At 38.2% G+C, this 27,569-nt stretch overlaps 1 long non-coding RNA gene across 1 annotated transcript in view; it reads right to left on the reverse strand.

Moving 5' to 3' along the window:
- Positions 1 to 415: 415 nt before the first annotated feature.
- Positions 416 to 27,569, reverse strand: part of LOC308192873 — an 82,884-nt gene continuing 55,730 nt past the window's right edge. The window contains exons 2-3 of the long non-coding RNA XR_013949177.1: positions 10,583 to 10,633; positions 416 to 1,111 (exon numbers count right to left, since the gene is read on the reverse strand). This is a non-coding gene — a long non-coding RNA (uncharacterized lncRNA). The remainder of the gene's footprint in view (positions 1,112 to 10,582; positions 10,634 to 27,569) is intronic.

Genomic DNA, 27,569 nt, shown 5'->3' on the forward strand with positions numbered 1-27,569 from the left:
AGAGGTCACCAAAAGTAATCATGGGGTCATGAAGCGCTGACAATTTATTACAATTACTGTAAAGAAAAGCTTACCTTTCCACTCCTAATATATCTTTCAACTTCAAGGCCAAGTGTCAATCTATCAAGAGCCTCTCAAAATGTATGCACAGATAACTCACACAGTCTTGTCACTGTTAGTATGCACTGGCATTTTCCTGGTGATTTACAGGAAATGCAATGGTTTCCTGGCATTCTGCTTGCTTGTCTCTTACTTCACAGAAGCTGCCCTGGTATTCAAATAATCCTGATAAGAGAGGAGAGATGCATCTCTGGGAGTTCAAAGGCACAGACGAGGCAGAATCCCACAAGGGAATAAACATGAAATAGTGTGACATGTGGACAGGCTATGGTGAATAGCATAAGGTTATAAGATAACCTATATAAAACATACAACTTCATGAAGTCCCAGTCAAAGTGAATCAGGAAGCAAAATAAATTGCAGCCAAGAGGGGATGGCAAACTGCCTGCTCTGAGTATGCCTGAGGAAATAAAAATGTGCCTTTCCAAGATCATCAGCAAATCCCAATCTCATCTTTGCAATTCTGTTCCTGTCACTATTGCCAAAGACAGGAGGGAGGACTGGAAAGAGAGAAGGCGGCATTTCCCATCAACAGTAGCTCTTCTGAACCTCTTTTCTGGCTGTCCTCTCTGGCCCAGACCTGAGATTCACACTCTTCCCCTCACTAAAACAGGACTTCTTCAGTTATCTGCCAATTCCTGGTAACTCAAGAAAAGTAGGGACACTTGCATGTGAAACATTGGTGTTAAAGGTGGGAGATTGCACAGAAGAGAACAGGGAATAGGGAACAGGAAACAGGGACTGAGATGGGAAAAGATGAAGGGTTTTCAGGAGTGAGAAGCAGGATAGAAAGAGGACAAATGGACTCAGTTACCTTCCGTGAAGCTTCCTGACTTCTTGGCACCTTTTTCCACTCCTCCCCATGCTTCATATTTCTCCCGTCTGCACTCGGCTGCAACTGCATACATTTTTTTTTGAGTTTATTTGTTCTAGCCATGGGTGGAGGAGGCTATTTCCATGTCCAGGTGATTCAGTTCAAGTTCCCATTGACCTACATGGACAAAATAATAAAAAAATAGTTTTGCTTTCACCTGTTGCACTTTCCTGTGCACTATTTTTGTTATTTCTCTAAAGATGGCAAATGTTGTCCCAGTTTTCAAGAAGGGTAAGAAAGAAGACCCTAGCAATTACAGGCCTGTCAGTCTCACGTCAGTGCCTGGTAAAATTATGGAGAAGATAATTCTTGAAGTTATTGAAGTGCACATGGGGGACAATGTAGTCATTGGTCCCAGCCAACATGGGTTCATGAGAGCTAGGTCCTGCCTAACAAATTTGATTTCCTTTTATGATAAGATCACCCATCTAGTTGACCGAGGGAAACCAGCTGATGTGATCTTTTTGGACTTCAGCAAGGCTTTTGACACGATTTTCCATAGGATCCTACTGGACAAAATGTCCAGCATACAACTTAACAAAACTATCATACGATGGGTGAGCAATTGGCTGATGGGCAGGGCTCAAAGGGTTGTGGTTAATGGGGCCACATCTGGCTGGCGGATGGTCACTAGTGGGGTCCCTCAAGGCTCCATTTTAGGGCCAGTCCTCTTCAATGTCTTTATAAATGATTTGGATGTAGGACTAGAAGGTTTTTTGAGCAGATTTGCCGATGACACCAAACTTGGAGGAGTTGTGGACTCTGATGAGGGTGGAAAGGCCTTGCAGAGAGATCTGGACAGATTGGAGAGCTGGGCGATCACCAACCACATGAAGTTTAACAAAGGCAAGTGCCAGGTCCTGCACCTGGGATGGGGCAACCCTGGCTATACGTACAGACTGGGTGATGAGATGCTGGGGAGCAGTCCCGCAGAGAGGGATCTGGGGGTTGTGGTTGACAGCAAGTTGAATATGAGCCAGCAGCATGCCCTGGCAGCTGGGAAGGCCAACCATATCCTGGGATGCATCAAGCACGGCATCGCTAGTCAGTCAAGGGAGGTTATTGTCCCGCTCTACTCTGTGCTGGTCTGGCCTCACCTCAAGTACTGTGTGCAGTTCTGAGCACCACAGTACAAGAAAGACATTAAACTGTTGGAGAGTGTCCAGAGGAGGGCGACGAAGATGGTGAAGGGCCTAGAGGGGAAGACATATGAGGAGCGGCTGAGGGCACTGGGCCTGTTCAGCCTAGAGAAGAGGAGGCTGAGGGGGGACCTCATCGCGGTCTACAACTTCCTCGCGAAGGGGAGTGGAGAGGCAGGTGACCTATTTACTGTAAACACCAGTGATAGGACCTGTGGGAATGGTGTTAAGCTGAGGCGGGGGAAGTTTAGGCTGGACATCAGGAAGAGGTTCTTCACCAAGAGGGTGGTCGCACACTGGAACAGGCTCCCCAGGGACGTAGTCACTGTACCAAGCCTGTCTGAATTTAAAAAGCGATTGGACTGTGCACTTAGTCACATGGTCTAAACTTTTGGGCAGACCTGTGCGGTGCCAGGAATTGGACTAGACGATCCTTATGGGTCCCTTCCAACTTGGGATATTCTATGATTCTATGATTCTATGAAGATTTTTTTGCAGCATGAAAAGTGTATCTTGAGCAGGTACTATCTGCTCTGAGAACAAAATACCTCTTGGCCTTTTAATTTACTTTTGCTGTTCCCTTTCAGTTGTCACTCTCACAAAGTCTGTCACCCTGTTGTTTTGTGGGTACCCAAGACAAGGCACCTTGATGTTTAATCATTTGCTGCAGTGCACAATAGCTAATTGTCTCAGCAGAGCATGTTAGCTACATGTTACCTTGCAAAACAGGGCTCCAGATACCTTATCACTGTTCTTGGGTGTGCTCCAGACAGTCCATGCCAGCAGAATAACAACACATAGGAAACAGACACAGACAGATAATGACAATCTGAAATGTCAGAAAATCAAAGGAAACAATAAGCTGAGAAAACTGCACAAACAAGCCAGTTTTGGTCTAAAATCAAATTGCCTTACCAACCAATCACTGAAGGCAACGATCCAAACTGCAACGTAAAAGAGATTGTAGAGAGTTGGCATTAGACTCTCAGCAGGCTTTGGGACATTGTCAGAGTATTAGGTGGCAAGTGCTTAACTTGGGCAGACAGACAAGATTTGTACTAGGTTGACTTTATATGGTCTGTTGCAAGAGATTTGGATGAAGAGGCATAAAGGAAGATAGAAATTAGGTTGAGTACTTCATTTGTTCCCTTGCAGCCTTAGTAGGGACTAGTGAGTTGTCATACAACACAGTGAAGTCAGGAAGAGGGTGGAAAAAATGCTTACATCAACAAGCATTGGAAGCATTGGTCAAGCATTGGAAGGGGCTACCCAGAGAAGTGGTGGGGTCCCCATCCCTGGAGGTGTTTAAAAGACGTGTGGACATGGCATTAAGGGGCATTGTAGATCAGGCTGATGTTTGGACCGGATGATTTTGAAGGTCTTTTCCAACCTAAATTATTATATGTTTTTATGAAAAAAACAATTTAATAAAGGAGTCAGCGTAGAATCAGTTAAGGCAAAAGTCCCACAGCAAATGATATGCTAGGTATCCTATGTCTAGCAAATAAACAAATGTCTTCACAAATCTTATTGCCTAAAAGATAATAGGAAGTGCTGGAGGTTGGAATCAGGGTGTATCTTGAAAGGTAGTTGCAGCTTTGTCACTCCATAATTTTTTTTTTTTTTAATCAAAATGATGAGATGTAATTTGTGAAAGTAGAAACCTCCTGAGTAGGCAAGACATGAAAATGTGAGTCTTGTACAGATCTCTGTGTCCACATTCAAACTTAAGTTATTCTTATCTGCCCTAGAATTTGAATGAAGTTAACATGAGATGATTTATATCTTTCAATGATAATTAGAGATTGTCAGATTACTTACTTCAGTTACACTTTCCAATGTGAATTTTGTTCCCATTGAATTAAGTGAAAATATGAGTTGGAAACATACAGTATATATGATTGTAATTTGTGTACACTATCACAAAAAGCAAACCATATTTTAAAACACATGCTTACTTTAGTGGATGTATCAGGTAGTTGTAGACAGTAGGAAACATATGTAAGAAACAATGCTGAGATGACTTCAAAGAGATGTGTCCACAATACTTTAATTATAAAAACACTTTTTAACAGGGGTTATAGCTTCTTTAAAAAAAAAGAAACACTGTCTGGCTACAAAAGAACCTACAGTACAAACTTAATAACTCAGTATTTTTCAGATAAACTTTGGAAGCCAATATTTTGTTTCAGTGTAAGTGTGGACTCTGATGCGTTCATTTCAATAAGAGAAATTTTTAAATTTTGGAATCTTAATCTCAAAGTTAAGTGTAAGGATGAACAAAAATACACTAGAGGAGGTTTTCAAAATCTGGATTTTGATACACATCACTGAAATGTATATTCTTGAATTTCTTTTTTTTTTTTTTAATGGAGTAGGTAGTGGTTTATGCATTAGACTGTGGGGAAAGTTTGCGCTATTTATAATCTTCACTGAAAGTGTTATAACTGTATCTCTCATTCCAGACCTTGCCTGCAGGTTAGATGCAATTGCACAAGTCTTTCTGTCATTAAACTAATGAGTTTAAGTTTGCAAAAGCATGTTTTATGGCAGGCAATGAAGCATCGCACCTGATTAGTTGATTTCTTAGAAAGGAAGGGTTTTGTTCGTGGTGGTGGTTTTTCTTTTTTATTTTTTTCTTTTTTATTTTTCTTCTAGTTGTAAATGTCGTTCGGATTTCAATATTAGAGCCAAGCTTAACAGTTTACTGTGTGGTTGTACTGGAAATTGTAAATTGATGAAAAGATGTTTCCTTTCTAAGAAAAACAGTCATGGCCACTTTGACCAGTTGGATCACAGCAATCATATCCTCATAGGTGTGAAATCATAGAATTATAGAATGGCTCGGGTTGGAAGGGACCTTAAAGATCATCTAGTTCTAACCTCCCTGCCATGGTCCAGGGATGCCATCCACTAGATCAGGCTGCCCAGGGCTTCATTCAACCTGACCTTGAGCATCTCCAGGGATGTTCAACCTCAACCACATCACATCATCCAGAACCTCTCTCGGCAACCTGTTCCAGTGCCTCATCACTCTCTGAGTGAAGAGTTTCCTCCTAACCTCTAATCTAAATCTCTCCTCTTTTAGTTTAAAACCATTTCCCCTTGTTCTGTCATTATCTGACTGAGCAAAAAGTAGCTCTCCATCTTTTATATGAGCCTCCTTTAAGTATTGAAAAGCTGCAATAAGATCGCCCTGGAAAAGGAAAGCTACATCTTTACCAATGCAGAGCTTCCAAAATTCTCTTAATCAGAACATCAAAACCTCACAAGACCATCATAAAAATGATGACATTTTAATATACAATACTTGTGTAGTGTATATGGAAGTTGTTATTGAATCATGCTCTAAATATACATTCTTATCTGATCTAGAAAGAAAGAGAAGTTACCATGAGATCTAATTTTTACATTTATACATTCTAGATCTGTTTATACAATTGATTTCTTGTCCAATGGGTGGTGGCTTCTATTAAGATGTTTTTGTACAGTAACAGTCCTCATTACAGTCTCTGTTCAAAGAGGCTCAGTACACTTCTATTTTTGTGCATTATGCAAATGTAAAAAAAGAAATGGTTGTCTGTCAGTCTAGCCATGATTTCACTTGCTTTTCAGGAAATGCTCGGATGTTGGAAATAAATCAAATGCAAAGAAATTAAATCAGTTTTTTTCTACGCTGACACTTCTTTTTCTTACATGGTAACAAAATATTTTTTAAAAGAAATATCCTGTTATTGAAAAATAAAACAGAATCTGAGAAACAAGAACAAAATCTGCAATTCTAGAGCTGAAAAGAAAAAGTATTGTGACTAGTATTGTCTGAGTAACACCATCAATAATGGGGTGCGTGTTTCAACATCTCTTGCTGGAAGGATTTATCAGAAGCCTGCTGCGGCAGGGTAGCTATTCAAACAGCCTGCAGCTCTATAAGGCTGACACTAGCGGTAGTTGACACAAGCGGTAGCTGACACTACTGCTAGCAGTCAGCTTGAGAAGGTCAAGATAGATGATCTTTTCAGATAAGTGTCTATGCATTAGGTGCATGTCAACATGAATGCTATAGATTATACATGCTAAAGTATGATGTTATTTTTATCACCACAAGAAAGCCTGTATGAAGCCAGTTACCATACTGACTTTGTCTTTTAAACTTCTATTCTTTGCAAACCCTTTTCTTTCCTTTTACTTTTATTTCACTGCTTCTGTTTATATGGTCAGAGGACAGAATGTTCCTAATGGTAACTAATTTATTTTCCCTGTTAGCTTTCTTGATTAAGCTTTTCCTACAAGGGCTCTAGATTTCTCTCCTAAGCAAGACTATTTGATAGCCTTAATAAAAACATTAAATACTGCTTTGTGCAGACACCAATTTTAAGGAGCCGTTATCTCTAGTTTCTGTATAAAGAAGAATAACCAGGCCCATTCCTGATCTTATCAGCTCTATTTATTAGATCTCCACTCCTGCAGTAGTTGTGTTTCTCTTCGGAAACTGTAGTAAGAGGTACTAAAGTGCCTATTCTAGCAGTCATGTTCTGACAGCCATGGCATCTGTGGAGGGAGCTCTTCTCAAATGTCTGCTGTATATCAAGATGTCTTTAAAATCCTTCTGTCTTTTGGGCTAAATTGGAAAGCAATGAGAACTTTCAAATATTTGGATCCAGCTGTCACCACTCACGCAGGGCGACCTCACTGTCAGAGTTATATTAAGAGCTACTCTGAGCTAACTCCAAATGAGATGGTATATCTATACGATACAAGCCAGAGTTTATAGAAAGAGAAAAATCCTTCATTAGGGTAACTAGTAAAGATGGAAGGAAAGAGAAAGGAAAGAGAAAGGAAAGAGAAAGAGAAAGGAAAGAGAAAGAGAAAGGAGAGACAAAGGAGAGAGAGGGGGAAGGGAAGGGAAGGGAAGGGAAGGGAAGGGAAGGGAAGGGAAGGGAAGGGAAGGGAAGGGAAGGGAAGGGAAGGGAAGGGAAGGGAAGGGAAGGGAAGGGAAGGGAAGGGAAGGGAAGGGAAGGGAAGGGAAGGGAAGGGAAGGGAAGGGAAGGGAAGGAAGGGAAGGGAAGGGAAGGGAAGGGAAGGGAAGGGAAGGGAAGGGAAGGGAAGGGAAGGGAAGGGAAGGGAAGGGAAGGGAAGGGAAGGGAAGGGAAGGGAAGGGAAGGGAAGGGAAGGGAAGGGAAGGGAAGGGAAGGGAAGGGAAGGGAAGGGAAGGGAAGGGAAGGGAAGGGAAGGGAAGGGAAGGGAAGGGAAGGGAAGGGAAGGGAAGGGAAGGGAAGGGAAGGGAAGGGAAGGGAAGGGAAGGGAAGGGAAGGGAAGGGAAGGGAAGGGAAGGGAAGGGAAGGGAAGGGAAGGGAAGGGAAGGGAAGGGAAGGGAAGGGAAGGGAAGGGAAGGGAAGGGAAGGGAAGGGAAGGGAAGGGAAGGGAAGGGAAGGGAAGGGAAGGGAAGGGAAGGGAAGGGAAGGGAAGGGAAGGGAAGGGAAGGGAAGGGAAGGGAAGGGAAGGGAAGGGAAGGGAAGGGAAGGGAAGGGAAGGGAAGGGAAGGGAAGGGAAGGGAAGGGAAGGGAAGGGAAGGGAAGGGAAGGGAAGGGAAGGGAAGGGAAGGGAAGGGAAGGGAAGGGAAGGGAAGGGAAGGGAAGGGAAGGGAAGGGAAGGGAAGGGAAGGGAAGGGAAGGGAAGGGAAGGGAAGGGAAGGGAAGGGAAGGGAAGGGAAGGGAAGGGAAGGGAAGGGAAGGGAAGGGAAGGGAAAGGGAAGGAAAGGAAAGGAAAGGAAAGGAAAGGAAAGGAAAGGAAAGGAAAGGAAAGGAAAGGAAAGGAAAGGAAAGGAAAGGAAAGGAAAGGAAAGGAAAGGATCTTTCAAGAAAGCAAGAACTTTCCTATAATAGAATCAACATACTTCAAAGCTAAATGCAGGCTGAAAAAAAATTGCACTGAACGTAATAATATATGATAATTGGTTGGACAGTGAGAAAAGGTAGCTGGTACCTTGTAAAGCAGAAGACTGTTTCAAGTGGAGAGAGTCATCAAGTTGTTTATCTTGCTATCAGAAACAAGGAAAGGAAGGATTTATAGCCTGTGAAAGATAAGATTCCAGCACGGAAGTGGGAGATAGAAGATAGCATGTTTGAAAAAAATGCAGCTTCTACCAAACCCATGATAATTATTTTCTTGTTGGCTTGCTGACTACAAAGGTGAAATTGTGCTTTAGTCAGGTTGCAGTATGTTTGATTTATGATTCAGTAATTAATAGCATGGAACATGCAGATATCAATGTGGCTTTAACTTGTATAAATCCTTAGTTTTGACTTAAATTGTATGTTAAGATGTGAGCTGAAATTGGTTAACTGATTACTCCTGTAGATGTTGAACAATACTGACATAAGTGTTGGCAAGTTATTTGTTGTCAACCTGCAAGTTACTTGTTATCACCACCATTAGGGCTTCATCTTTTGATAAGAAGCTTTCAGTGATCTAGTATACAAACGTGCACATGAGGTTTTATTTTTGTGAAGACCTTTACTAATACATTGAACACTATTCAGATTTGAGTGGGGTACATGACTTTCCTGAGTGAACTCAGTTTCTTTGACAAAGGTGTTCTTCAACAAATAGTGATAGACAATGCAAAAAGATGTATTTGTTTAAGTTATGCAGATGACAGAATAAGGCATGTGACTGAAATTCTTCCACTCCAATACATCATAACTTGGTTGCAGGAATTCAAGAGTGCTCAGGGAGTTTTTTTAAGTAACATATATTTAAGGATCATTCCAATGATTTTTCTGTTCAGCTTAGGTTTTGTCAAGAACAATTTTTGCTTTGCCATTTTTAAAGGAATTAGTTTGCAGAGTTAGTTCATCCATTGTACATGACTCTCTGCAATGATGAATCTACCGCTTTTCCTGTCACTTATTGCTTGTTTAATGTTCTATAACTTTCCTGGAACTGATACATAAATTCATCTGCAGTGACAGTGAAGGATTATTCTTTCTATCTTAGATCACTAGGAAGAGTCTGTATGTTTGTACTCTCTTTTCTGACTCATATCTTTATTAAGAAGATTTGACATTATTTCCATCTTTCCTCAATTAATAGAGAAGCCAATCCTTTAACAACTGGTAAGACCATCACAGTTAGAATCTTCAGCAAGAGGATCCACCTGAATTACCTGTTTATTATTTCGTCTTGATGAGCTACTTCTGGCTCCAGACACTTAGTTCATTCTGCAGCTTCCTGAGATGCCCACTGAAAGCAGTCTTACAAAACGATCATACATTTCTAACAGTTGTTTACTAATTCCTTCTAATCTATGGTGTTAGATTATTTAATATAGGTCTTCACAGTTTACCTTTTAAAATTTAAGTGGCAAGAAAAAGTTACTCCTTGTGGTGTTAGAGCTGCTTTTATATTTATGGTGACCAAAACAAAATGGGGCAAAAGACTATGACTAAAGCAGGAATTTTCTGTGCAGTCCAGCAGTATTGCTGCTAAGCCCCATACAAAATATGTCAGTATTCTCATTTCTATTTCCTGCTATTAAAGCATATAGAAAGATTTGGGTTACAGAATAAGCCTAGCTGTCAGACACCTGTCTGCTTTGCAGCTAGTTACTGTATGCATTATTTGCTTTTAGCAATTGATAATGTTACAGCTGTTGAAATTACTAATGCTCAACCTTCCTTTGCTTGTAAGTTGCATTTGGTTTTAAACTTTTCAGACAAGGCTTCTAGATAGTCATGATACAAAATACTGCCACCATCTTTTGACAGGATTTCAGTGTTGCCTGTATGAATTATGAAGAGTGCATTGACAACAAGATCAGATTTGACAAAGGTTATACTGCTATATTGCTTGTGAGTGTTCCAATAACTAGCTTAATCTGTGATGTTACTTTTCAATTTGTGTCCTTATTGACATAGCACCTGTCTCTGTACTTAGTGAAGCCTGAGGATACAATCCTTTAAAGTATTGTTTAATCAGTGTGAGGCTTCATGAAAGGCTTTTTATATAGCACTGCCAACATGATTAACAAGGCATACCTGTTGTGACAGTAGTCACAACATTAAGATTTCCAGATTGTTTAAACTTGTCATAAACTTCAGTGTAAACTCTCCAATAATGACACCTCTGACAGTACTAGTAAAATAGTGCTAGATCATCCTAAGGAACAAACTACTACTGATGTTTATAGTTAATGTTGTAGTTTTCCAGAAAGCTTTGTTAGAGGCATCTGACCATATGCCAGTGACAGCTTGTGTAGATATGTGAGGCATTTTAGCCAACACTGTTTTCATCCCTTTCCTATCTGGACATAAATGTTCTTTCAGTTGATCAACAATGCTGTTAGTTAACTCAATATTCCAATAAAACTGTCAATACAATAGCTGTTCATGATGTGATATTATGGCACCACTGGATAGAATTTTAAATTAAAATCCCTTGGGTGTCTTACCTTCTGGAACCTGTAATACTTTTCTTTTGATGTGTTGATTTAGAATCTGACCTACAACAAGAAGAATTATAGGACTTTCAGAATATGGTAAATGAAGAAGATGAGTGCAAAATTGAACTGACAAGTTTAAAGGTGTCATTGTTCTTGTGTGCAATGGCAGCAGCTGGTTAGAAGAATTGTCCTGAAAAGAAGTGGTTCTCCAACCAAAAAGTGTCTGATAAATGAGAAAAAAAAATCTCTTTTTGGCACCTACCTTTAAAACCAACAACATTCTCCAAGAGAATAAAATGAATTGTTCTTTTCAGTAAGGAATTACCTATGTTATTAAAAATTGTAGGAAATTGTAATAGAAATATTCTGAAAGTGTACTTCATAAAGTATTTGGAAAAAGCTGCCTAGCAAAGGTAGAAGCAAACAGTAAATGAGCAAATTAGTAAATAAGCTAGTGAGCTATTTAAATACTAAGATGTAAATACAAATGATAACAACAGAAAAGTACCTGGAAAAAGAAGAACCTACAAGGACTTCAGATTTTTAAATATGTTCTAAACAAGATTGTTCATATGTTCCCTCACTGATCACATATATATTTAATACATATGGTCTATCTTCTCTGTATAGGTTTTTATTCTATTCAGATCCTTTCAGTATCTAGCTAAGTAATCCAGTTATATACAATGCATACACATAACAAATCACATCTCTTCACATCTACGGCTGTTGCCCCAGAAAATTTGATGTCTGTTTTGATGAATATAAAGAGTTTTAATGAAAATGGAAGGGATCAAAGCTTACTTTTTTCACATTCATGAAGTCTGGAAAGACTAAAATAAGAACAGTTCAATAAAGGGTAAAGTTGTATGTTGTATCCAGGAAAACTTTACTCTACAATACATATGAACTTCTGTATTGCCTGAAAGCAGAATAGACTGTTCAAACATTATGCATAAAAAGCACAGAAGAGAAAATGGAAACAGACATGCTAACCAGATCTGTTATTGAGGACTATTTGTGGATGATATTTTTAACTTTGCATTAACATAACCGGTTATCTTGGGTTACTTATGAGCTGTTGCTCACTTAATTATTTTTTTTTTAATAACCCCTTTGGGACAGACTATATTTTTCAATACATCTGTATAGTGTGAAAACCATAACGTGCAACAAGTATTATAAGAATCTTAATGGATTAATATGATTGGAGTGTATAGAATAAGGTAAAGGAAAGACAGAAAAGTTCCCATGAGCATTCAATTGCACAGTTAAAAAGTAAACATTTAAACATATTCTCTAAGTACATTATATAAGAGCTTGTTAAATTGCTGAGGCAATTTATGTAAGTGTTGTTATGGTTATTATTATCATCATCATCATCATTAAGCACACAGACAAACAGACTGTATCTAAACATCCACCATGTCTACTTTTTACACATTCCATAAGACTGATGCTCACAATTACTGGGCATATTGAATTTCTTCAGGACATGCCTTCTATTATTAGAATTTGCAGTGAGCACAGAGATAAATGTTTTTAGCAATGAAGTTTGTGAGCTAAACTACTGTACATCAGATCAAACATTCCTCCACTGTGATGGATGACTTCCTTTCAGCTCTAAACTTCTGAGGCTTTTCTGTTTATTTCATTTCCAGCTCACTTTAATCCACACTTGAAGGAGCGAAATCTATATTCAGCGTTGTGACTGCACTGTGTTCTTGTCAGATCATTCCCTTTATTTTGTTACTGATGCTATTTAAAGGTTCTCTGCTAGAAAACTTAGAATTTGAAAATGCATACATGTTAATTTTGCATTCTGTATGCATGCTCTGTGATAAAAACCAAATGTTTCTGTAGTTAATAACCACATAACATGTATTATGTTCCTCTGGCTAAAGATCACTTTTGCATTAGGTAAAATGGTACATTAGCTGGTCAGATTAGGTCATCAGATTAGATCAGCAGGCATTTATTATTATTATTATTATTATTTTTAACTGTTGCTGTATTGAAAGTTAGCAAAAAAGAGAGAGGATGTATTTGTACTAATGCCTTCTTTTTTTCCATCTCCAAGTTTGAGCCAATTGGCCTCTATATATTCAGAGATGTCTGAAGAGCCACAGCTTTCATCATCAGCTGTAGCTGAAAGCATCTATTTTTCAGTGGAAATCCTTTAAATCTGCTGCCAAAATGACACTAGGAAAGGAGAAATCCCCATTATCTTCAATTGACCACCCTATATCAGACACAAAGCCTTGAGCACTAGCCAAAACTAAAATGTTTCCCTGTTGTATTTGTGTTTGGTAGTGTTTGTGGTAGATATGATCATAAAACCACAGAATTCAGTTTTCAACATCTCCCCACTCCCATCTGTATGCTCATCAGTAGCAGCTAAGCAAAAGGGTACATTTAGCAGCATGATTCAGATCCTAAGCCACTGGCATGATGTTTTGGTCTCATAAGCACATTAGGCAGCTTTATGGGATTTGCATTTAACAAAACTGTAAGGAGATTAATTACTGCTCTTTAAGCCACTGGAAAGTAAAGTAAAATCAATTACTTTATTATTGGCTAGGCCAGACCACATGGTAGCAGGCAGGACAAAAATCAAATGAACACAGCAATCTAACTCTCCTTTACAGGTTCCCATTACCAAAGACTTTTCAGATATGTGGAGATGATCATGAAACATGAAATAATGATGACTGATTTTTAACAAGGGGACATTTTTGGATTTCAGTGATTATTAGACATAAGGCCTTTGTAGGACTACAGTGGCCTTTTCTATTTCACTGAAGGCTGTTGAAAAATTTTGCAGATAGTGATTAGGGGTCCAGTGTTTTCTCCCTACAGATAAACAGCCATGGGTTTATCATTTGATAATCAATGCATAGCTCAGTGACAACAATTCAATTTGTCTGCATCTATTACAATGTTCACAGTGTTTGCACTGTACTGTGTTTCACAAAGCATTTTAAGCAGTTCATCATAAAGAATCAAATGAGAATTTGCTTCTGGATTTTTGATAATAAGGTTGAAAATATTTTGGGGGGTTTTACTTAGGGGAATGACTGTAAAATCAGTAAAGCTATAAAAAACCTCCCAACTTATGTTCATTTTTCTCATTAGTCTGATGTCCTCCTTCTTCCATGGATTCCTTAGAGCACAGGATATTTTATAGTGACTTAGAAGGGCAAATCACACATAGTGGAGGCATACCATGGTGCAAGCCTGCATGTCTGGGAAAAAGACTTGCACTTCCAGCTGCTGAAAGCAGTACGTCTCGTTAGTTGGGAAGGAGGCAGAGAGCAGCTACAGTGTTGTGAAAGTGGCAATTTTATGTCGATTGCTAGAGGGAAGCTAACAGGGGGTAAATCTAATAAACCTAGGACTGCTATTAGTATAATGTCTATTAAATTCTTTAGAGTTTTTCATGATCAATAATGACTCCAAATCCAAGTATTTGGTGACCCATCAGGGAGTCTAATTCTTGGTATAGAACTTATATGCTAACTGGAAAGGGAGTCCTGCTGTGCTTTATCTTATTATATAGCCCCAAAATATGAATTTGGGAAAGGACGCTTTCAACCAGTATTTTTTACTGAGAAGAGCTATGTAACCACAAACATTGCTTCTACAAGTGTTCAAAGATGGTTGAGCTGTAATTGTACACTGTTCTGACCGATGAAAAATTATTCTCAGATCTTGTCTGATTGTAGATATCCTAAATCATTCCAGCCTGATTCATATCAACTTATTTATTTATTTACAATTACGTGGAAGAGGGGGGACATCATTACAGCGGTTCAAAAATGTTGTTACCCATACTTATTTAATATGATAAACTTTATTTTCTGGATGAATGGATCACACGTTGTTACCTTCTTGAATATAACAAAAGTTGTATTTACTTCTAAAGGGGTTAAATATACTTAGCAAATCCTGAATCTTGCACAGACACATTGAACTGGGATGAATTCTCACTAAATTAAAGGGGGGGGGGGGGGGGAGACACCAAGACACAATATAATCAATGAAACACATTTAACTAATTAATATAATTTTGTAATCTTCAGGTAAAATAGAGCCATAAAATGCAAATTCCTTCAGGAAATTCACACACCTCATTGACTGTTTCAAAATAATTTTGTCTTCCAATGTAACAAACGCTTATAAAACAGAGCTGGTTGATCCTAAATCACGTGAGCATTTGTCTGGAAAAACAATTGAGATAACCACAAAAGTAAGGCTTGAGGAACAAAAATGCTGAAGAACAAATACTTCATGAGAAGTTTGTTATGAAAAAAGAAACTGTGCTCTGCTCTTTTGCAGGAAAATAAATTTTCATGTCTTGAAATGTGAAGGAATGACCAGATTCTGCAGCTACATCCAAACAGGTCAGAGAGCATCCCCCTGCAGACTGTGATTCTGTTGTGCATTAGACATCAATGGAGACTCCATAAGCTCGCTCACATGGACACCTCATACGTTCTCTCATCTGGGCATTGGAAAAAAAATGGGTGCAAGCAATTATGTAAGAACTTTTGGCCAAATAAACAAACAAGCTGTTTTTGCCTCTTCTCCATTTTCTTAACTCAAAATACTCAAATAAAAAAGCAGTGATTAGGGAGAAACTGCTCATGGGTCAGGAATGTGACTGTCTGCTTTTAAGATAAGGGTTGGCAAAATTCTGGCCAGAGTCTTGGCACACTGAATTAGATAGGAATCTAAATGTGTCCTTTTTACAGCTGGTCTTCAAATACTTGTCTGATGAGAGAACTTAGTGAAATTTCCCATTCAAGCCGCTAAGTGTCATAACAGCCTGAATACCTAAGAATGATGTCTTGTAGGTAGCAAATCCCTTCAGGAAAAAAAAAAAAAAAGAAAAAAGAAAAAAAAAAAAAAAGCTTCTCAGATTACTTAGGTTTTGGTCACTTACTGACTAATCATCTCCTGACTAATCCTCCATAAAACTGAAGTCTCAGTGGTTTCCTTTTACCCCCTTCCTGATTGGAAAGTTAAATTCATCCAGAGAGGAAGCAGGAGCAATCTCATGTGACATATACAATCATGAACGAACATAGCCAGCATTTTGAAAAATGAGCAACAACAAAAGCTCACTGTAAGGTTATGTACATTTTTCCTGTAAATTATTCCCTCATTTCCAACATATTTCTACGAAAGATGGTATAGAAAGTGCTGAAAGAGATATATGGTATCTGCTTAAAAGAGAACATGCTGATAAGGTGTGACACGTAATGTCAAAGGCATTTCTTCTTAGCTCACTGCCTCTCATTCTTTCTAGTTTCAGCTCCTCTCTTAGCTGAAATGTGACTAAAAACAATGATTAAAATGTCATAATGCTCTATCATTCACTGTTCACCTTATTTTTGTCATCTGCCCAGACAGATGCACGGAATTGTGGAGGGAAAATGGTAACTTAGTGAGGCTGAAGTTATTACCCATTTAAAAGATGAGCATCATGCTTTGCTGCTTACTCCATGTGAGGATCTGTAAGTATAGAGAGACAGAGATGAGGGAGCACAGCAGTGACTGTGAGTACGTGTGTGCATGTGCAAGTTATGTATGGTATAAGCTTGTAATCATCAGAAGGCTTATTTTTGGTGGGATGGGTGACAACATATATATTTGGCAGCACAGCTTGCCTCCTTAGAAAACTGTTTGTAATGTTATTATTAAGCAGCATTAAACACTGAATGATTCTGCCTATCTGCAATATAAAACATTCATGAAAATTTCATAAGTCCCTTTTTACAGCAGGCATGCTAAGTAGACTCTATGCAACTGCATTATGGTTGCATTTGCAATTTTATAGTTAAAAATATATTAGTGCTTTAATTATTAATCCTAATATGCAGGCTGATAAAATATTCTGCGGAGCAGCCAAGCTCTCAATGAGAAAAGGCAAAATATATCTGGAATAGAAATCATCAGTCTCTTCCCCTTTGAAGAACTTAAGTATTTTTCACTAAAACTGGATTCATATAAATTCTATGAATTCTTTCATAATAGATTGACTAGTTTATACTCAGTCCCTCCCTAAGGCATATTTAACAGAGGAAGGTCACTACCAAATTGGCCCATCTATTGGAGATGCCAAGGAGGAACTGTTCATCTTGTTCCTTCACATAAGAGATCTGCATTCTGCCTTTATGAACAGTGGAGTTGCTCTACTTCTTTGTCATTATGAGCGCTGCTGAAAAATGGCAGGATAGATTTTGCCCCAATTTGCACAACCATATATTCGTGCTGTAAAGAAGCATCTGATCTTTTCTCTGGCAACTAAAAGGCAGGCAAATACCATTTTAAGGACTTCCTTCAACTCACAGAATAATCAAAAAAAAATAAAAATAGAATGTGAGATACATTCAGACAGTGAGTCACTTAGGTGTGAGTAGAGCTATAACCATGAAGTGTGCAGACTTCTACCAGAGACTCTTCCTGCTGTCTAGCTCCTCCTGTATCTCAGAGAAACAGTCACTAGTAAATAATGATTAACCAAATGATTCTACCATGACTGTATATTTTAGCACACAGCTGTTGTCCAGAAGTGAAAACAACTCTAATTATTTAGATTTAAGTGGACCAGAGATGTCCTTGCATTTACAGTACTTTTGAAAACAATGTCTGTAACATATAGACAAACCAAAAATCATTTTTCTTATAATGTTTCAAGTGGATACAGGAGCCAGGACTCAGGAGATCATTGTCTACTACTGTTCCTCTTTCACGGTTTTCTTGCAGCTGTCTCTGTGTCTACCTGATAACTCTTGCCTTAATTTTAGCCTATAACCTTTGTAGGGCAGACTGTCTTTTTAAGCATTTGTAAAGGTGACTTCTGTGCTAACAAATAAAATGGTCTTGGGTCAAAGCCAGTCCTCAGGCTGAAGCACACAGCAATACTCCTACTTAAACTTTCTCCCTTTCCCCCTCAGGGTGGTCTTACTTCAGTGTATTCACTAGGAAACTTCCCAGACTTGTGCCATCTCTTGGAGCAGCCCCAGCCAGCATCTAAATGATTACAACATGGCACAAGCCAAAACTACATGCAAAGGTGTGTGCTGATAACTAAATAGCTGTGGGGGTGTGTTCAAGCTTGAGTCTGTGTAGACACTGCAGGAGCACTGACACACATTTGGCCTTCTTTATGTTACATGGTGACATACAGTGAAAGCATTGATGAGGTTTAGAAGTTCTGTTTACTGGTAAGGAAGTCAAAAATTCCTGCTGCTTCATCAGTAGTATCTGTATCCCTGTTTCAGGGCAGAAAGATGTCCCTACTATTTAAAAGGTAAATCAGATGATCTCAGTTTACTTTCCCAGTGATTCTGGAATCCTACAGTCCCTGAACTGCATGCTGTGTTCTTATAATCATAGAATATCTTGAGGTGGAAGGGCCTCACAAGGATCATCAAGTGTAACTCCTGGATCCACAAAAAACTACCTAAAAATCAGACCATATGTCTGAGAGCATCATCCAAACACTTCTTGAATTCCAGCAGGTTCGGTGCCGTGACCTTGGGAGCCGGTTCCTGGTGTGCTTGTATGACTGCTTCATCTTGATACATATCCTGTCCATCTATCTAGTCTTCTGTACTCATCACAGCTGTTTCTGATCACATTTCTACTAAAGGGAAGATACTAACATCTTTCTTATTTTCTTAATCTCCCATGGAAAGAAATTCCTTGAATCACACTGGGTACTGAATATATTAACTAGCATCTCTTTCCTCTTTCCCATGGACAGACAAAAGAATTCCATCATCAAACTAGTGCTCAGTGTAATTAAGTTCTTTGACCTCTCTAAATCACCAAAGACTAATTATTATGGATAATTCAGATATGAATGCAAACTTTGGGATCTTTATTTTAACTGAATTAGAAATCTCAGATTCCCTATTCTCTTTTCTTGGGTGGAATTTTGCCTGTGACAAGTGAAAAATGAAGCAGTCATTCTAGTCATTATCTACCAGCCATATACTAGATTATAAGAAATTGAAAATATGTCATTTTCAAGAAACAACTTACTGAGCAATTGAAGCAACTTGGCAAAAGTTGAAGTCTCTTTCTCACTGATAATTTGTAAACCGAAATAAAGTTCTTTCCTTTTAAAATTATATTTTTATTCAAGCAACAATACTGTGATCAGTGTTATGGAGGCCTATTCAGAGATTTCAGTGACTACTTCCAGTTTTCTGTTAATATATTTATTTTTTTTTAAACAGTCTAAAAGTTATTGTAAAAAGCTGGTTAATCAATCTAAAAATATTGAAATTTCTATTAATACAAACATTGTATATGTAAAATTGTACAATGTACAAATATACACTGTTCATCAAAACTGAAAGGATGCCCCCCCCCCCCCCCCCCCCAGAAAAATACTCATGCAAATTTGAAGTGAATTTCTCTTTTCTGTTCTGCTGTTCTGGTTATCTTATACCTTCAAGTGATCCTAGTTTAACTGGCACAGAGATGTGAAGAAAAAAAAAAAAGAAAGAAAAAAAAAAGAGGGAGTTATGAAGCTGCATTCAGCAATTTTTTTTGAAGATTATTATAACATGCACTTTTGTACTCAGCAGCACATGTTCTTCAAGTTTTGCACAATCTTTTCATGATGGAGAAGAAGCTTTGTGATTTATCACCCAATCAAAACTAAGTTGCACACCTAGCAAGATGAATATTTATGAACTTTTCACTGTCTAGATTCTTATCCTGTCCTGAATCCAGTAAAAATACATTGGCTTACACCAGCTGAGAATCTATCCTTAGTACAGGAAATCTTATAAATAATATTGTGCCAGCAATAAAGAAACTAAAGCTGAATTTTTCATTCTGAAGTATTGAGTCAGTTCTGTTACTAATATACCTATAAATATCATAGAAGTCTAATCTTATGGAGCTATTATAAGTCTTTTAATAACACAGGTTTTGCCATTCTCTGCTCAAATGTAATACTAAAGCAAGAACTTTGCTTCTGAACGTAAATAAGACTGCACAATATGTTGTGGAAACCTGCTGTGTTTAGCTAATGTGTCCCAAAAGAATGTGAATTAGGGTCAAAAATGAAAAGTAATGTGCTTAGGAAACAAATAAATAAATGTTTCTACATAACTGGTTTTGGGTATACTTGATGTGGTTTAAGTCAGCTGAAACTTAATGGTGGGTTTCTTTGTTTAGTAAATATTCAGACATCAGTAATATTTTAACTGTATTGAATGGTTATAATTATACCTTTTTTTTTTTTGCATTTATCTTTAAATATGGATTCCAGATTTCATTTCTTACTGTTCTGCATACTAGTAAACAGACTAAGGAAGGCTTGAAATACTGTCAAATCTGATAAATAGATTTACTGAGAAGTAGCATATTCTTTTGAAATATACCTTTGAACACAAGAAGGGCAAGCACCAAGCAATCTTACTTACAAAGATGATGCTGAACACAAAACCCCCTTAGTAAAAAGCAAGGAACAATTTACAACAAAATATATACAACAGAATAAATAAAAATGGCCATTGCAGTCAAAGCCCTTTAACCTTTGTCTAAATTGTATAAACACCCATTTCTAAAAACCCAGGGGGTACAGGGAAAATCAAATGAAATTCTGTCTCTTTCAAAAAAAAAAAAAAAAAAAAAAGGAAATTATGCCTGGCATATGTCAAAATTCTGTCCCAAGAAATATAGTGAGATAGATTATAAGAGAAATGATCTCTACACTTTTGCAGCCAATTGGTGTTGGCTCCAGCTCAGGTATGTAACAGTAGGTCACAAATTTGAATTGCCCTCCTGAAGTGCTGACTTGACAGAAAAATCTAAACTTCAGTTATTGCCAAACTATTTCCTCCAGGTAACAGCCATTTATCTATTTGCATGCTCTGCACACCCTCTATTCTGTAAAGCTGCACGCTTGTGTCAATATCTCCACAAACCACAGTTAAGGGACAGCAGTTAATGAATTGATTTATGTTGAAAGTGTTTCCTAGTAAAGAATTGAAATGCAGGATTCATAGTTTTATTTTTTCCAGTACATATTGTGGCATGCTTATCATAATACCTTTGAAAGTAATCAAAGCAATCTTTATTTACAATGAAATTGTTATTTGCTTATAAAAATTTCACAGCATGAGACCTTTCCTTGGTCTTTTCCAAAGTCTTGGGAGAACATTACTTGACCATAAGTCAAATACAGCTTCTTTAAACGGTCCAACTTCTTACAAGACTTTGCTTTCATATCTGATCAAGTAATGAACAGTCTGCATGCTTTGTGGGTAAGAATGTACAATATTTTCTTTTGTTGGAAAGTATATTTTGTAAAGATCAAATGTCTGGACTGAAGGCAGAAAAAGGAAAGTAAGGCAGAATGTCATCAGGAAGGGCCTAACTAAAACATCTGGTTTGCTTTCTTCTCTCTCATTTTTATATATATATATATATATATATATTTAAATATTAAATGAAGTCTAAAGTCTCTGTGTTAAGTGCTAAGTATATTTTTTTTATATTTGTTTTTATTTTTTTATGAAGCTAGGTTTTACAGGCTAAGTGATCACTCATTTCCTCATACATCGGTGATAATGTAAACATGGAGCAACAAACCACAGATTTCTTATACCCAAAATTTTTGAAAAAAAATTGGACACATGCACTACAAAACACAACATTTTTAAAGAGCATTGTCTCTGAGGTTTTTCAAGATAGTCAGTAATCCTCATTACCATTTGAAGATTTTGCTTACACAAAACCATTAGGGAGGATACTTCTTGTCACTGACCTAATCACAGGTTCACAGAATGGCCAAGGTTGGAAGGGACCTCTGAAGATCATTTAGTCCGACCCCTCTGCTGAGCAGGATCACCTAGAGCACTTTGTGCAGGATGGCATCCAGGCGGGTTTTGAGTATCTCCAAGAGAAGACTCCACAACATCTCTGGGTAACCTGTTCCAATGTTCTGTCCTTCTCACAGTAAAGAAGTGGCCCACACATTGAGCCGGAACTTCCTGTGCTTCAGTTTGTGCCCACTGCCTCTTGTCCTGTCACTGGACACATCTGAACAGAGACCGGCTCCATCCTCTCGACACCCTCCCCTCAGATATTTATGTACATTGATGAGGTCTCCCCTCAGTCTTCTCTTTTCCAGGCTTAACAGGACCAGTTCTCTCAGCCTGTCCTCGTACAACAGGTGCTCCAGTCCTCTAATCAACTTAGCCTTCCTCTGCACTTGCTCCAGTAGTCCTAAGTCCCTCTTGTACTGGGGAGCCCAGAACTGGACACAAGACTCCAGCTGTGGCCTCACCAGGGCTGAGTAGAGGGGAAGGATCACCTCCCTTGGTCTGGTGGCAGCACTCTTCTGAATGCAGCCCATGATACCGTTGGCCTTCTTGGCCACAAGGGCACATTGCTGGCTCATGGTCAGCCTGCTGTCCACCAGGACTCCCAGGTCGCTCTCTGCAGAGCTGCTCTCCAGCACATCAGCCCCCAGCCTGTACTGGTGCTTGGGATTATTCCTCCCCAGGTTCAGGAAAATGTTTATTCCCAAGCCAGATATACACAACCCTTTCATCAAACCTTTTGCTGATGTAAAAGATGATGATATTATTACACAATTGAAGATGTGCACAATTTTACACTAACAGCAATGGAATCCTATTTATGGAATCCTGGGGTATGGGTATGCAATGGTTTCTGGCTAGATGTGAGACACTGGTTATCTCCTTGTAAGCAGGGATCCTCCTGCAGACAAAAAGCAAATTGAAAAATTTTAGATGACTTTGGCCTGCTTTTTGTGCTCAAAAAATAAACAAAGCCAAAAAAAAAAAACAAAAAAACAAGTCTTCATGGAAATTCCTCCTTGACAGTTCTATCCATCCAAGGTTCTATGCAATCCCCAAAACCTCTAGCCTCAATTTAAGATTGCTTTCAGTTCAGCCTGACTGACCTGTCCAGGGCCATAAATTACAGATGCATCAACACTAACCCAACATGAGTTTCTGACCGACCTCTGGATTCTGGCTAATCAATTTCAATCTAGCCGATAATATCTTTTGCTACCTTCCTACAGTCTCTCCTAGGTGAGCTATTCATCTACTATCATCTTATTTTCTTTTCAATGAAGAGAAACACCGGCTAAGTGTTTAAATTCACTGATTTGTTAACATTCCAGCTTTGGCCATATTTCTGGTCCTTTCACACAAGCCTCACAACTGAAGAAAGAGAGCACTTCATAGATTGTTTTTCAGCACCTTGCAAGCTGACACAAAGAGCTCCCCTTCAAACCCGTTAAGATGCTTAATTTGGAGCCATCTGATTCAGCTCCCTGGTCCTATCATACCATCTCCAGAAAATTAGGGAAATAATAGGTTGTATAGGGACTAGTGGAGGACTTGTTAGTGTTAGGTCAGAGATTGGACTCGGTGATCTTGGAGGTCTCGTCCAACCTAGATGATTCTGTGATTCTGTGATTCTGTGACTTCCACGTGGCAATCCAAGTAGCATGAAGATGAACAGCTTGACTCTCGACAACAAGAACAAGAAAGCAATGATCATTCTCTGGTGAAGTCCTCTCCCTCCCCCTTCCTCAGCATTCATACATACTGTGCAGGATTCATGTAATGTTTTGTAATATGCAATACAGCAGATCTGCAAAGTGGGGACTATAAGCGCAAGCCAAGTAATGCAGTAAATGCAGGATGTTAACAACCATATTTCCTAGCATGTGTGGTACCTCTTGAGGACAATCCTGAGTTGTACTTCATTTGTACAAAAATAATCAAATGAATTTTCCAATAGCAACTGAAGTCTAGAGAAACAAATTTGCATTTTCTTATAGTTGAAACTAATAATGGAGTGTCTCCATTGAATGACTGTTGGTAATGAATACTAATCATCACAATTCAACTATACGTTGCAATGGGCTGAATGGAAATGCATATTCTGCCAAAACAGAAATATTTATAACTGAATTAACAGTATAACCTATACTATAACCCTAACACAAGGGCCAAGAAAGGACAAACATGTTTCCCGCAGCACAAAACAAAGCAGTTTGCATGGAGTGCAGCTTAGTGCAACACTGAAAGCACAGGAATTGACCTCTTGAACTCCTCAAGCTTCACATCAGAGAGGGGAGCACATGCTTCAACTCAGCAGCTGGCACGTGCCCATTCATACCTAGCAAAGGGCAAGGCAGCTGCTGGGACCTCAGCACTGATACCTAAGGTTACTTCTGCAAGAAAGATAAAAGTAATGCTATTTCCTAAATGATATGAGGCATTTCTGAACTATAATGAATTTAGTAAATAAGACAGCCACCCTTCACTCTGTTGAATAGAAAAGATGGAGAACAATGAGGTGCAAAAAAAAAATGCAGCCATCCTTTCTTTGTTCCATTTTCTATCATGTTATTTAATAACACTGCAAATCAGAAGACAAAGTCCAGTATTAAAAAAAAAAAAAAAAAAGGGTGGGGAGGACAACAGCTGCCTGAAGGAGTCCAGCTGTGCAGCCTGGGTTCTGCTTGCAGGCATGTTTTGTGCAAAGTAAGTGAAACTGAAAGCTTATAATAAAAGACCAGTGATCTGCAAGGTTTCATAACTTGTTTTGTAGTTCATAGGAGGTTCGCTAAGACCATGCTGGCACAGATGAGAAACAGAAGTGAAAGCAGGGAGGAATTTGCATACAGAGTGCAGAATTCATTGTTCGAGGCAAAGCTGCCCTTGATTTGCTTCAATCACTGCAACAATCAGCCCAGCCAACTGTTTACATGCTCTCCATTGTGTGAGTGTTGGCTAGGAAATGGCAGACGCAGGGAGGCTTGCTTTCTGCTCGCACCCTAGGGAACAGGGGGAGTTTGCACACTTGACAGACAGACAAGCAGACTGGGCTCTCTTTCCAAGAAACAAGAGTGTTTCTTGCTTGCTCTTGAGCTGTGGTAATGTGGCAGTGAAGTCAAAAAGATACGTAGCTTGAAACGGCATGCAGCACAACCTAGATTCCAGGGATGAAAAGGTGAAGAGTTAAGTAAAGTGTTGAGAACAAGCTACACAGAAGGCTTTAAATAACATATTCCTCCCCAAAACACTCGCACCTAATTTACTCTTAAGAAACTTTTCCTGGACAAACCAGGTGGGGGGAAAGGCAAAATGTATTCATCCTTACGTAACAGTTACGAGATGTAAGGACAATAAAACTCAAGCTGTACTAGGAATATGTAGTTGTCCCTTTCCTGTAAAAGGACTTCAGTATTGTTGCTGTCATAGCAACATAGTCACAGCTGTAAACATAATAAGCTCTCAAATTTAAATATAATCACAATCAAACAGAAGGCCCATGAAAGGCAGTCCCCTTGTACACCCCCCTGCCTCTTACATTCACAACAATCTTGATGGGTTTATGTTGATAGGTTTTTCCTTGGCCCACCCAGGTTTGATTTGAAATGCACAGATGAAAACATTTCCCTAAGCTATTTGACAAACATGGTAAAAAGGTTAAAACTGAGCGTTCCTTAAGTTTCATGGTCTTACTCTTAGAGATCTCTTTCCTAGAACAAGAAAATGTATCTCTGTGGAATAAAGGAAGGTTTACAGTCCCAAGATAGGAATGTGTTTGTAAACTGATTTGTTTTAAAACTTTCATAGCTTTAAGAATAAGAAGAATATCCTATAAATGATATACTTAGAGATCACGGCTGAAATAGGTTTGGGATTACTTATGTATTTATTTCATTGTTTTATTTTCTTTTAAAGACTTAATCACAACCATTATTATTCTGGCAAAGCCAAAACTTACTGTTGGGAGCATGCACACAGCTGATGTGTTACTGCAGACAATAATCAGCAGTCGGCCACATTCAAGTGCCTATATTTCTCCTTTAAAATATAGGGAAAATTTGCTCCAGATCTTCACAAACTGTTAACGAAGAAATCTCAGTCAACAGTAGTCTAAGTCTTTTTCATCAGCCCGCACGCTAGAATGATGTGATATGAACCTCTGAAAAGCATACTCTATGCTCAAACTAAATGAAATATGATGAACAACCTACAGACTCCAAGCTCAAGAGAAGGGTTCTTCAGCCAAACAAAACACAAAGGAATGTATACTTGAAAACAGAGAAGTTAGACCGGTGCTATCAAAAGACTGAATCCCCCAGTGAAACAAAATATCCAGGAATATACTTTAATAAGGTAGAGAGCAAAGTAAGCGTTTCACACCTCTATTAAATTTTCCCTACAAGTTTTCTCTGCAAATACAGAAAAGACGAGAATACCATTTCTCTTATATGGATTGTTAAAGTTTTGTAAGTTGTGATTTATTTGTACAGGGCTGACTAATGACTTGAAATGAAATGGCTATAGCAGGGAAATGATAAATTATCTAGTGTATAACACTGCTTAAAACCTAAACATGTGTTTATAGTTGCTGTTCTGGGATAGTTGCCAAAGGGACATTTTACTTAGCAAGTTGTGTTAGCATAAGTATTTTTTTTTCCTATAAACAACAAAAAAGTCTCCAAAAATAATAAGATAGTGTGGGGAGATCTCACTTGCCCGCTGCTAGGAAGCACCAGGAATCTGATTTTCAAAGGAATTTCCATGGTGTTTTAATTAAAAATTCATTTCTTAATATCATCTGGGTAGAATTTCCAGAAAAAGTATATGCTACCTAGTATATAATCGAGTTATATGATAAAGAAGCAATTCCTCAGCATGTGAGCCTATTGCTGTCTAAAGTCAGTTGTAGTGCACAGAAGGATCTTGTGCTTCACTCTTCAGAGAATGGGTTGAAGAAGTAACTTATAACAGTTACACCATGGAGGACTACCGACTACAAACTATTTTCTTTGCAGTCCTTTGAAATAAAGGAAATGAACTGAAAGTGACTGAATCTTATTCCTGAAGATTTATTCTGTAACACTGACCATAATATACTTGAATGAGGCAGTCTCAAAAACTGGAAGAAAAAAAAATGGAAAAGTCCACTATGTAACTTTTATCATTAAAAATATTTACTACATGAAGATCTTTATGATATGAGAATATACATTTAATTGAAAGGAAATAATAACAAAAAACAGCATTGAAAAGTAATTGAATTAGATGTCCACAGTAAACATACACCCCATGAAGCTAACGAAATAAAAAAGGTATTCCACAAAATCTGATCATATTCAACTGAAGAAGATGGAAAATAGATTAAAGTTCAGCAGATTAAATGTAAACCATAATAAAGCAGGCCAGAGAATATTTTTCTGAGTAACTTGCTAAAGGCATAGAAACTATTAATGAAAACATTCTGAAAACTTCAAGAATAGGAAGCTTCCTGAGAGCTACTGGGGCCAATACATAATTGAGTTGAAAAGAAGAACTAAAGGAAAATAAGGCAAAAAGCTAAGTGGTCTCTTTATATCAGTGTTCATAGAAGAATTTGTGGGTTTCCCATAATAGAGTCTGGCCATCCAGGGAAGAAGTGTCCCATATATATATTACCACAGAATCACAGAACATCTGGTTCTTTGAATCACAAAGCATCTGGTCCAAGTCTCCCATGAAGCCAATTAGGCCTTTGGAAAAAATCATTAGATCATGACTACTAGACATTATTTATGCAAAAAATAAACCAAAACATATATATAAAATACACACACACACACACACACAAAAAAAAAAAAAAAAAAAAAATATATACCAATAGTTTGAATTGGCAAGATAACAGATTTGATACAAAATTCTTCAGGGCAGTTAAAATTGGAATTAACCATTGAAAATATTGTGTTGATCAGCTGAATTCAGTATTCATAACTTATATAGATATATGATAATTTTCACTAATGAGTGTGGAAAAGATATCCAGGGAGCACTTTATACTATTTGAGGAAAACATCATTGCTAAAAAATACTTTACAGAAAATTCAGATACCTTAAGAAAGCAATAAAGAAAAACAAAGAAGCAAACAAACCCTGAAAACATTTTGCCT

This window comes from Anser brachyrhynchus (assembly GCF_964034855.1).
Source record: "Anser brachyrhynchus genome assembly, chromosome: 3".
NCBI classification, from domain to species: domain Eukaryota; kingdom Metazoa; phylum Chordata; class Aves; order Anseriformes; family Anatidae; genus Anser; species Anser brachyrhynchus.